This window comes from Pongo pygmaeus, chromosome 14 (assembly GCF_028885625.2).
Source record: "Pongo pygmaeus isolate AG05252 chromosome 14, NHGRI_mPonPyg2-v2.0_pri, whole genome shotgun sequence".
NCBI classification, from domain to species: Eukaryota; Metazoa; Chordata; class Mammalia; order Primates; family Hominidae; genus Pongo; species Pongo pygmaeus.
In genome coordinates, this window is record NC_072387.2 from 49,592,175 (window position 1) to 49,605,780 (window position 13,606).

General features: G+C 36.0%; 1 protein-coding gene across 4 annotated transcripts in view; it reads right to left on the bottom strand.

Annotated features, from left to right (window-relative positions):
* ELF1 (E74 like ETS transcription factor 1) overlaps positions 1-13,606 on the bottom strand; it is a 126,358-nt gene that overhangs the window by 77,748 nt on the left and 35,004 nt on the right. Inside the window, exons 1-2 of one of the 4 annotated variants that reach the window (XM_054446572.2) lie at positions 6,482-6,582; positions 4,759-5,040 (exon numbers count right to left, since the gene is read on the bottom strand). The exons of 1 other annotated variant lie outside the window; for it this stretch is intronic. The gene's annotated coding sequence lies outside the window, so the exon portion shown is untranslated. Of the gene's footprint in view, positions 1-4,758; positions 6,457-6,481; positions 6,627-13,606 lie in introns of those variants that run through there. 2 more of the 4 variants (XM_054446567.2, XM_054446571.2) reach the window with 2 other exon arrangements.

Sequence of the window (13,606 nt, forward strand, 5' to 3'; positions counted from 1 at the left end):
TTTTTTTTCTACTCGTAGAGACAGGGTCTTGCTATGTTGCCCAGGCTGGTCTCGAATTCCTGACCTCAAGTGATCCTCCCACTTAGGCTTTCCAAAGTGCTCAAATTATAGGCATAAGCTACAGTGCCCACTCGTCAACTATTCCAAAATTGATATCTTCCCTGTTATATATTTTTATAACTTTACTACATATAAATCAATATAGTAGGATTGCTTTTATATGCATAATTGGGAACATGTATTTATTAAAATTTATTTTTTATTCAAAATTATGTTTGAAATAACTCTAGTTAACAAATGACAAGCATACTGAATTGTTTTAGGGGTCAAATATATTGTTGTCTACAGCTTACTCTGAAATGCATCAACTGTCCATCTGTTTAGGGTCCTGGAGGATTTTACACCCCAGGGCAATATACTATAGAAAGATTCTGAATGGGTTAGAAGTCATCATTGGCAGATATCTGATCCTAGGAAAGATAATAAAGAACTCTAAATTACATTAAACTATCTATACTCTGCAAAGCCTTCACATCCCTCAATGTGAAGATACTGCTCTACAGAACTTCTACATTTATGTCCCAGGGAACCATGTACAAGTGTTCCCAAGCTGAAAATAATCTAATGCCATCAACAAGAGAGAATAAATACATTCTGGTACAGACAAACAATGGAATACTATATTGCAATGAAAAGTAACATAAGTAACTTTTCATTGCAAAAGTAACAAAAGTAACAAAAGTAACAAAGCTGAATGAAAGAAGCAAAGTCACTACAGAATATATGGTATGATTCATGTGTATAAAGTTCAAAGAGGTAAAACTATAAAGAAAAGATTATCACAAAAGTCAGCATAGTAGTTATTTTTTAAAGGAAACAAACATGAATAGGAGTGGGGGCCTTCTAGGGTAATAGACATACTCTATATTTCTCAACATGGGTTGTTTCTCAAGATACTTATAAATATGGGGCAAAACTGTTTAAATAAAATTACAAAATGTTTACCCATGTTCTAACACTTTATAATTTTATTTAAACTATGTTTTATATATATTCTCCTACATGCACATTTCATTTTTAAAGAAAAAATAATGAATTGCCCCATTACAATATTAAACTTCCATTTAGTATTTTGATATAAAAAATAAGATGTACATAAATTGTTACACTTCATTTTAATATTTTTATTATAAAATTTTATAGTTTTACTATTTATGGGATTGTTTTCTAAACCCAGAAACTAATTTTCTTTAGTTACATTTAGATTTTTAAAATTGTACCATGTAACAGCACAGACATAATGATCACTACATGACTGGGCATCTATCATGTAGATACTGCAGCATGTAAAGTCATACTGGTGCCTGCTACTTTGAAGAGCTTCTAACATATAGAGTAGAACACAGGATGAGGACAAATCACGTGAAAACACAAACCTAAAAAATAAAAACAACTTCTCTAAGTGATTACCTTTGGACAGCAGGACTGAGAGTGAGAAGGGGCAGAGGAGGGAGGCTCCTTTTCATTATAGACCTCTGAATTAAATTTTGAATGGTGTGCATATATCACTTTGATAGCTTTTAATATAAAAATTGTTAAGCCAATCTTCATACAAACTATAGAAGGCAAGAGGGCTCTGACAATGAGGATGATGTTAATACCTGGAAGAGAAGGAATCAAAACATTTCTGCATAGAAATTTATATATCCAAAGCTCAGCTGCATAATTTCTCCCTCTCTGTCAACAAAGCAAACAGCACACAATGAGTTATTTTTCTCATATAATAACTTAAGGTGCTTAGAACCATGACCAGAAAAGACATTTGTAGTACTGCTCAACAGCCACTTTTATTATAGTATACAGCTCATTTGACAAGACACAAAAAACTCTTTTGTAGGTTCTCCATACTAATGGAAGAAAGATTGTTCAGATAGTTGGAAACCGTCCTAATCATTGGAGTTGACTCAATAATGTTACTAACTTAATTTCAACCATTTATATGAAGCAGCTCCTAAGTAAAGGAGCAAAATATTCTGGCTAATTTACGGAAGCAATGATTATCTTCAAACAATTCAAATGAGAGGAATTTTCTTCTAATTTATCCAAGTCAGTGAATACCTGCCAATGTCCCATTAGATGAGATGTAATGTTAGGCAAAACCTACAAATATGCAATCAAAGATGCAGTTAAATATCTGAAGAAGCTTCAAAAATCATATCCAAGCATTACAGGGTTAAAAAAAAGTTACTTCCTCCCAGACTCAAGTACATACTATTGTACTAGTCTTTAAGTCGCCCCTGCCCCCCCACAAAAAGAAAACAAAAATATTACAAATAATAATAGTGTATTTCTCAAGAGAGAAGAGCTTTCAAAAGGCTGTAAATGCCACCCTAAATCAGTAAGGGGGTGTTTTTTCTAAAGCCCCAGGAGTAAGAGTATGGAGAGGGAAACCAAGAAGCAACAATTGGAACCAAAACAACTAACACTGGAAGAGTTCACCGAGAAATAAAAAATAGGTTAATTATGTTAAAAAGCAAAGATTATTTATTATGGCCAATATGGCAGTAGGTTTCAGGGGTGGATCAGAGAAAAGGAAAGAGGGATAGCCTCATAGCTGAACAACATATAGCACAGCAAAAAAAATGGACTACAGAAAGGGATAACTGGGATGGGAAAGGAGCCTAAATGGGTTCTAATACTGATAATAAAGTACCCTAGTTGCTTTCCTTCCTTACTAGAGGCTATGGGCTTCAAAATAGCATTGCTGCCTAAAACTTCAAATATTTAAATGCAAAATAGCTAATTCCTCTTCATAGCCTTAAACCTGTAAACTCTCTTTCTGAAAATGTGGCATATAAACACCTACATCTTAATCATTTAGGGTACACAGTAAAAAATGCTGGTTGTTTAAGCAAATCCTAGGCCTAATGAATCAGAATTTCTGAGTTAAAACTGGGTGATTCTTTGTTACACCAAAGGTTAACAATTACAGCTTTAAAGGTAATACTATCAGACAGTATTACCTACAACACGCAGACACCACTCAGAGATTAAGCTGAGGGCCACATGCTTTTTAAAGATGTGCCATCTTTAACTTCAGCAAGATGGCCAACTGAATTTGTCACATAAGATGGCAAAAAAGAGTAGCCAAAGGTTTAATACAACAAATAATACCTGTCTACTCATATGTGCTTGGTACTTTGTCAAAGGTTGAAAAAGACAGAAAAACAGAATAAAACCTTTCTCCTCTCAAACAGCATATATTCTTACTCTTATTGACGAAGACACTCTTCTTAACATAGGTAAATGCTATTCAACCTTCAACATTCATCATTCCTTCAAGATAAACTCTCCTGAGTATTCTTTCAGTCATCTTTTATCTCTAGGCAATCTGAACCTGAATTTACCTAGTCAGTGGTTGGTTCTATTCTTTATTTCACTTGTTAACAAGCCCTGTTTTCCCAACAAGAATTTAACTTTATGAAGATAAAGCCCATGTTCCTAGCCTTTTGTGCTTTTTGTTGTTTAGGATAATGATGGCCACACTGTGGACGATTTCACACTGAATTGAGTTAGGGCACTCAGAAATTATTCAGCAGTTATGCATAAACTATTAAAAATCTGAATTTCAGACCTAGAGAATTTCCAACCACCCCAATAAAACACACCAAAAAGTTAACAGACAAAAGATTTTGTATATACCAAACAATTCTCTTATTTCAAAGGAGGAGGAGAAGATGTGACAAAGATAAATAAAATGAGATTACTATCTTATAATAAGGTCAAATTTAAGATAAGTATAATGTTAAAGCTTAGACACCTCTGGATTTTGTAAATTCACATGCAAAGTTTTACACGTACACATACTTTAGTATAACAAGGTATCACATTAAACAATATTTGCCCTCCGAAAAGAATATGAGGCAAGGACGGGCACAGTGGCTTGTGCCTGTAATCACAGGACTTTGGGAGGCCGAGGGGAGTGGATCACCAGAGGTCGGGAGTTCAGGATCAGCCTAACCAACATGGAGAAACCCTGTCTCTACTAAAAATACCAAATTAGCTGGGCGTGGTGGTGCCTGCCCGTAATCCCAGCTACTTGGGAGGCTGAGGCAGGAGAATCACTTAAATCCGGGAGGCGGAAGTTGCGGTGAGCTGAGATTGCACCATTGCACTCCAGCCTGGGCAACAAGAGTGAAACTCCGTCTCAAAAAAAAAAAAAAAAAAAAAGAATATGAGGTAAAACTAAAGCAGAAATAAAACTGTCTTTGTATCTAGAAGTTCAAATTTAATTCCCACCTCTTTATATTTCCATCTAAAGCCATCTTAAAACAAGCAATGTCATGAACAAAAAAATTCTAACAGTGAGAAACAAAAAGTTGTAGAAATAAAATGAATGCATCATCTTTCTGATGAAAAAGAAAACTACATTTTCAAAATCATTGGTTGATCCATTTGGTTGCAACTTGTCACCAAGATTATCACCAAACATCTTAATTAAGGTTTTATTTACTGTTAAGGAAATATAGAGCATTTCAAACAAAGCATCACTTGTTGTGACTGGCACGAGCAGTTCCAGACTGCGAAGCCCTGCCATTAGGTACTGCATGACCTCAAGCAAATCACAGGACCTCTGTGGGCCACTGTTTCTTCATCTATAAAAGTAAGGCAGTTGGACAATCTTCAGTCACTTTCAGCACTAAAGTTCTATAAATCAGTAATTCTAAATTTAATTCTTATGGGTCAGTTCAAACTTACATTCAATCTTATGGAAGGAAAAACGTGGAGAGGGAACTACTTAATAAACTGTTCTGGTCTTTTCTTGGTTCTCTTCTTTTTTTCCCCCCTTCTCCCTTCTCCTTGAAGCTCCACTTCAGTCTTTATCACATAAGAAAATACATAAACAATGTCTATTTTACTTAAACTGTACCAGCTTCTTAAATTTAAGAAACCAAATTCCTCTACTTCTCTTTAATAAATAAGATCTTAATTATGCCGCTTATTTGTGTGCCTCTTGATTTTTCTCTTATGGATCACCACCTTAAAAAAGTTAAGAAAAAAAATAGAAAAGTCTTCATTAGATTTTTCACATAGACCAGACTAGAAGTAAATACAGCTTTTGCTTACTCAAAGGCTGACTAAACCAGCAATATGCAAACAAATATGATAGCAAATGGCTCAGATGAATTGGTAAAATGTCTGCTGTGTCTTTCTTGTAAGACTGCAAAATTGAGATCTGTTAATATCAACAATCCTTACAAAAGAGTAAGAAATAATAACTGATTGACTTTCTCTCTTCCCTTTAATCTGACAGGCCTTCAAGCACTTACAAAGTGCATAGCAAATTCTCAAAGAACTAGCTAAATATCATTTTGGTCAACAAGAAATGATTTGGCAAGTTTTATATCCAAAAACTTTATTTTTTGGAATCACTGCATATTCCAATTTTATCTTCATAAATATGTTTCAGAAATAAAATACTACTTGCACTCATCTTTACAGAGTACCTAGAACTTTAAGGCACAGCAGGATGTATACTCGCCAGCCAAAATCTCATAACTACAATGACAAGTACTTCAGGAAAAGACTGAGCAATCTTTTCATTTACAGAAGGTTTTTAATTCAAGGCAGGCAAATTTTAAGAACAGTAATACAAAAGGAAGGCCAATACTCATCACTTTTTCTCTTTACACAAAATTGAAATAACTATGTTTCCTTAGAAGACAGCTTTACTTCTAAGGTTGTTACTCAGAACAAGTTTTCAGTGTGAATTATAAAACTTTATTTTTTTCTAATAGTAAATGAATCATTCTAGTCTTTCTTCCTCTTTATTTAATATTCACTTTTACTTGTTATCTAAATAATCTAATATTCATTTTTACTTATTATCTAAATAACAATTCATTTAAATTTCTATTGGGTTTCCAAAATGAAACATTTAATATAATTTCATTAACTTTAAAAAACAGAGAGGGAGAAAAAAATAAATAACAGTCAATAAGCAACACCTATGGCTGAGTTGTCCCAAAACTTCACCCTTAGCTAAAATGCCAAAACAAAGCCACTGCCCCTGGATTTTTAACATCCATATCACACGGGAATAATACGGTTTACTTAACTGTAACTTCAACTACCCCAAAAAATACAATTAGATTTTTTAAATTAAAATTTGACCTTACCTTGCTTTGTGGTACTTAAAAATAAACAAACAAAAAGCCTCTTTTATTCTTAAATTACATAGGAAAAAAAAATCACAAAGACATACAAAATGCTTTAACAAGAAGATCTAAAACTTTCCAGAATTTCAGTGCTTTGTTTCCCCCTAGCAATTAAGCTCAATCAGGCATGTGACTGACCACACACATTTTATCAGAGGGTTAAAGAACACATTCAGCCATGTTCTTCAACAGGTAAGAACCACCCTCTGTTTATCAGCTCAAGAAAATGCCAGAAGCAAACATAGAAAATCGCAACAAGTTACCTTCAAGTATTCTTTCTCTATCGTCTTTTGAGCTTGAAAATAAAAAGCAATCCGACAAGTTTTAGCTGTTAAAATGGCTCCTGTAGATTGGGGAAGTGGTGTCTGTGCTTCAGCTTATGAGTCATACATGAAACCAAGTGTTTCTAAGGGAGGCACGCCCATGTTGCTGTGGACCCAATTATTCTGCTAGGTCAAACATGCAAATCTGCAGGTAAAAACGGTATAGGAAAGTGGGGAAGAAGAGGCAAGGAGCAAGATCTACCTTCATTAGACCATTACTAAGCTCATATTAATTGCCATAATTTAAAACTAACAATAGAGTAAGAACCTACAAGGGAGCAAAATTAAAAACTACATATTGTTTTAAAATACAAAAATCTCAATTTTTAAAAGTTACTTTACTATATCAAATAAAACTGTGAAAGGAAAAAAGTATGAAAGGGGATGGAAGGGAGATAGCAAACTCTGTGGCTCTTAATGTAACAATGGACTGGTGAGTGTAATCTGGCTACTCATTAACCCTCATATGAAAGAGATATATTGCTATGTAGTCTGGAAAGGCTAGCAAACTACAAAGCCAGATGCAGATCTGTAAGTTCACTAAACAGATAAAATCCACTAGAAAATTCAAAGTTCAGTGGAAAAATAAGTGTGAATTAAACTGGTTTACAGAATTTTAAAAAACCCACACCCCAGTGTTAGGAATTTAAAGTCCAACAAAGCAAAATGCTTTTAAATAAACTGCAAGCTTGACAAAACCCTTTTTAAAAAGTATTGGTACGATCATAGTTCATAACTCTACTACTTCCAAATGATAGCCACAGTTTGATTTACCTTTCAAGCAAAATTTTCTACATGTATTTCAAGCCTCTTGTGCGAGGCACCCTGCAACAGCTCCACTGCAATTGTGGCAAGGCCAGCCTAAGGGGACAACTGTGGCCAGTGAAGCTCTGCCTTCCAAGTCAGAATACATCCGACAAAGTGCCCAAGCCACTGAAATATTACTACACCTACTTATCCTGGCCTCTGGGTGAATACCTATTAATTTATTCTAAGAGCTTAAATTAATCAAAATGGCTTGAAAGCACTAAGTACTTCCAAAGCGCTTGAAATGATAAATGCAACTCAATATAGATAGCCTTCGTCCTGGTATCTTACAAAAAGTAAATAGGATTTAGCAAGGTTTTCTCCCTTTAGTTAATTAGTTGGGAGTTTATTCTGGCTTACCAGAGGCATAGACAAGAGCACAAGCTGTCACTGACTTAGGAACTTTACAAAATGCTGCAAAACAGCAATGATTGCGAACCAACTTTCTGCCTATTGTCTATTTATTCCTTACACTGAAGATTGCTTGGTTTATCCTTTTACTGAAAAATAATCTCCATGGTTTTACAAACTGTTAATTAAAAATTTGTTAAAAAGAAATATAGACCATGTTTTCTCCTGTCAAATGTTATATTTAGCTTACTTTAGTTCACTTACACAAAATGACTATTCAGAGCCCATGCACCAAGAAACAAGGTCCGCTGAGCAGTCACGGGAGATTCACTTGTTCCCTGGAAAGTTCCCCCCAAGTAATTTTCCATATCTGAAATTTATTTTAGATAATATGAATGTAAACCTAACAATTTGATTATCTTCTTTTGGCTAATTAGAAATAAAAATTGTAACAGGTAAAAGAGGGCAACAGTATTATAAAAGGATGTCAGAAAAAGTGAAAGAGCTGATAATGACATAAAAAAACCCCACCTTATAAAACTAAAAATAAACATAACTTTAAAAGTATTCAGATATGAAGCCATTATATAAGGTCAGTAAGTTGTAATATTCCCTAAGTATATTACCATACACTAAGTGTCTCCAAGTCAGCATTAGTTTAAGACAAGGCCTTCGAAAGCCAAAGTGTGTAACATCAAGTGTGTGAGATGTTTTATGAAGAACAGATATCTAAAAGGATAAGTTTCCGCTATTGAGAAAATCCATTTATATAAAGCACCTCATTACTTAATAACAGTAAATATTCCAAACATAATTTAAAGGAAGTACTCTGGCCACCAGTAATGTGAAGAGAATTAAAGTGAAAATAATTACACCTCTTCAACAGAAACAAATATCTTAGCTGTTCCTAAGGAGATGACTCCAGAGCTGCCATTACAATATATTATCCCTCCGCCCAGGGGTGTCCCTATTAGCATTATTCTATCACCTACAGGAACTGGATCCTTGTTTTATTTACAGCCCCAATAAGTCAATCTCTGCATATGAGAGGATCAAAGAGAAAAAAAAGGCAAACAGTTTGACAGGTTCTAGTCAATCCACTTGGGTTTGAATCCCAGCTCTGCTACTTATTAGCTATGTAATCTTGGGCAATTACTTAACAATCCTGCATCATAACTTATTTATCTATCATTTAGCCTAATACTATCTACCACACAGATTATGAGGATTAAAATAAGTCCACATACTGCTATCCAGACTACATAAAGCACTTTCACAACTCAAAAATGGGAAAACAATCCAGTTTTTTGAATGGTCAAATCTGAATAGACACTTCACTAAAGAAGTGATAGAGATGACAAAAAAAGTACATGAAAATATCTCAACATCAATACTCCATAGGGAAATGCAAATTAATGTGACAATACCACAACAAAACAAAACAAAAACCACCGATAATACCAAGTGTTGATGAGAACATGGAGCAACTACAACTCTCATATATTGCTGGTGGGAATGCAAAAGTTTAGCCACTTTGGAAGATAGTTTAGCAGTTTCTATAAACATACATTTATCACATGATCCAGTAATCCCATTCCTAGGCATTTACCCAAGAGAAATGAAGATACATGTCTGTTTTAAAACTTCTATGCAAATATATATAGCAGTTTTATCATTCACCAAATACTGAAAACCCAAATAATGTCCATCAATGGGTGAATGGATAAATCCATGGAATGGAATGGTATACTATATCCATATAATGGAATGCTACTCAGCAACAAAAAAGGTATGAATTTCTGATATATGTGACAACATGGATGAACCTAAAAGCATTAGGCTGAACAAAATAAGACTGACTCTATGACTCTGTATGATTCCATTTATATGTGACATAATGGAAAAGGCAAAACAGAAGGCACAGAAATCCTATCAGTGCTAGGGGCTGGAAATGAGGGGAGGGGGTTGACTACAAAGGAAGACAAGGAACTGTTTAGGGTGACGGAAATATTCTGCACCTTGACTGTGGTACCGGTATATGACTTATGTACACTGTCAAAATTCATAGAGCTATAAAACTAAATAGGGCAAATTGTACTGCATATAAACCATACCTCAATAAAACTGACTTTAAAAAAAGAAATCTAGGCCAAGCATGTTAGCTCACGCCTGTAATCCCAGCACTTTGGGAGGCCAAGGCAGGCGGATCACTGAAGTTCAGGAGTTCGAGACCAGGCTGGCCAACATGGTGAAACCGTCTCTACTAAAAATACAGATATTAGCCAGGTGTGGTGGCAGACACTTGTAATCTCAGCTACTCAGGAGGCTGAGGCAGGAGAATCACTTGAACCTGGGAGGCGGAGGTTGCAGTGAGCCAAGATTGCACCACTGCACTCCAGCCTGGGTGACCAAGCAAGACTCTGTGTCAGACCTCCACATTTTTAACAAATATCCAAGTTCTGCACATGTACCCCAGAACAGAAAGAAAGAAAGGGAGGAGGAGAGGAAGGAAGAAATAAATCTAGTTTAGGCATATGAAATGTACATACTGTGGGTATGTTTATTTATAAAATTAGATATGGATCAAGTCAGTATATACCTTATATAAAGCTTTCATGGCTGCTCATGGAATTGTCAACATGTATATTTGAACTATTAGCTGACAGAGATTGAGTCAACTGAATGAATTTAAATGCCAACTAAATTTCAGATACTATTTATTTCCTCCACCAAAACAGAATTTATAAAAAGAATTTATTGTGCTAGGGCTCATTTTTCCTTTCTACTTACCTCTTCCCTTTGAACTCAAATCTGAAAACTTCTAGTACAAAAATATAGAATACTCTAATTTCCATATCTAGGAAACTTGGGCTAAAAAAAGCTTTGTTTGAATTCGCCCCATAGGTCAGGAGCTAAAATGCTATGACTATCAGAGATGGAAAAAGAAAAGATCACACCATTAAAATGGCAAATGACCAAAATCAATGTTCCCCACTATTTAAATAGAAAAATAAAATTCAGAAGACGGACAATGAGTGTTATGAATCTTTCAATCATGCAGAATTTATTTTGTTGATGCTAATGCCTCTCAAAAGTATAATCCCAGGTTCCAAGAACTGTGTAGAATTTCCACATGTGAGCTTAAACATAAAATATAGTTAATTTTCTATGCTCTGTCACTAGCTTTGTTAAACCAAATCCTCTTTCCCACTTCTGCACGGACAGGTAACTAGGTGGTACTTTTTACCACCCACAGAAAGCAGGCCTCTTAGGCAACAGTCTATGTATTTTCAGGGGCTTATCAAAGGCAAAAGGGGCCATGGCTTTTGTCTGCACTATATTCTCATCACCTAGGACAAGGCCCAAAACTCAGCAGAAACTCAGAGACATGAATGAGTGACTTTCCTAAAACTGCTCACTGAGGGGAAAAATGTAGCATATCAGGATTTTAGTAAACATTGAAATATCTTTAAAGACATGACTTGGCCCCTATGACTTGATATAGATAAATTCAAGGTTCTATTGCAGGTATTATTCTGGGTGTTACTGTTTCCTCTGATATTAAAAATAACCAAGAATTGATGGTATGATTATATTCTTTATAAAGCTCCCAGGTAATATGCTGACTGCAATCTCAAGCTGTTTGTAGAGACATATTTTATCTCTCATAATTAAATTTTAAATCCAATATTAAAAATAATGCATCTTTTACTTCAGTAGCCTGTAACCAGGAATGCACCCCTGAAGGAGCTTTATGAAGACACATGCCAACTCCTGGAAATGGATTCAGTAGTGCAGGTGGAAGTCAGACTTATGAGAACCACTGCTGTTTTTGTTTGTTTGTTTGTTTGTTTTGGGGGGGGTGGCTGTTTTTGTTTTTTGAGACAGAGTTTTGCTCTGTCACCCAGGCTGGAGTGCAGTGGCAGGACCTTGGCACCTCAGCTTACAGCAATTTCTGCCTCCTAGGTGATCCTCCCACCTCAGCCGCCTGAGTAGCTGGGACTACAGGCATGCACCACAATGTCTGGCTAATTTTTGTATTTTTTTGTAGAGGCAGGGTTTTGCCATGTTGCCAAGGCTGGTCTCAAACTCCTGAGCTCAAGCGATCCGCCCACCTCAGCCTCCCGATGTGCTTGGATTACAGGCATGAACAACCACACATGGCCACCACTGCTCTGTTTCTATGTAGCCCTAGCATCTACTGTAGTTACTGCTCTTCACACAGCAGCCACTCAAAGACATTTGTTAACCTACTATTCAATGATCTCTAAATGTTGCAGAGAGGAAATCTAATTTTTATACTGAGTTTAAAGTGAAACTTAAGCTCCTCCTTTGCTACTCTTCAGGTAAAAGAGTACTCATCACATCACAGGAAAAATAATATCACAGTCTCCTCCTAAGTGACAGAATCTTTCTCTACCACCAACTGCCTACTTTAAATTCACCCACCACTCTGCTATTACAGAAGTCCTCTTAAAGAACAACTCTGAGTGAAATGATTATCACTTACTGCCCAAAAAACAAAAAGAAATAAAATAACTGATTTCTTAGAAGCAAAATTAAAAGCCAGACTACTATGGTGTTCAAGGCTTTCACAATCTGACTTTAATTTCCCTAACTTTTCCAGCCCTATCTTCCTGACTCCCCCTCACTCCCCAGCCCCTGACAGCTGTATAGAAATTTCCTGAATTGCTCCATTCCTATTTGTCTCACTTCCTTATCACTGTTCCCTGGGCCTTAAAAGCACTTACCTTATTTCCCATCCTATGCCCGACCTCTGCCTAACGAACATCCATCCATCAAGTCTCAATTTCAATGCCTCCTCTACAGAAGGATCTCCTCAACAGCCCCACTTACAATTACTGTGAGAACTGATTATCGCAGAACTGAAAGAGACCTTAGAGATACTTTATCCAGTCCAGTGGTTTCTAAACTTTTTACTTAAGCAGCTGAATTTTTATAAAGGCTTCAAGGAACCTTGACACTCCATACATTTAAGTCTTCACTGTAGGACAGCTTAAAACACGAATCCAATCCAATCTCATTTTAAAAATAGAGATAAGAGGTCTGTACAAAGTGACTTCCCAATGTCAAGTTAGTGACTGATTTGAGGAACTCTTTGTCATTCATTTAACAAATATTTACTCAGCACTTACTATGTGCCAGGTACTGTTCTAGCCCCTTGCTATACAGCAAACAAAAGAGACATACTGCTGATAAATAAACCCTATTTGGCCTGTGCAGAAGACAGATGAATCTAGGAGAATCACGGTGGATTATCATAAGCTTAACCAAGTGGTGACTCCGATTGCAGCTGCTGTACCAGATGTGAGCTCATTCTTTAGCCTCAACAGATCTCCTGGTATCTGTTACATATAGCTATCAACCTGGCAAATGCCTTTTTCCCCCATACCTGTCCATGAGGCCCACCAGAAGCAGTTTCCTTTCAAATGGCAAGGCCAAAAATACCTTCACTGTCCTAACTCAGGGATATATCAACCCCCTAGACCTATGTTCACAGGGATCTTGATCACCTTTCCCCTCAAGGTAACATATTAGTCCATTATATCAATGACATTATGCTCATTGGACCTAATGAGCAACGAGTAGCAACTACTCTAGGCTTAATGATAACACATAGCATTGTCAGAGGTTGGGAAATAAATCTGACTAAAATTCAAGGGCCTTCTCCTTCAGTGTAATGTCTAGGGGTCTACTGGTGTGAGGCATGTCATGATATCTCTTCTAGGGTAAAGGATAAATTGTTGCATCTGGCCCCTCCTACTACCAAGAAAAAGGCACAACACTTAACTCCTTTATTTAGATTTTGGAGGCAACACATTCCTCATTTGAGTGTTACTCCAGCCCAATTACCAAGTGACCAGAAAACCTGCTAGTTTTGAGGGG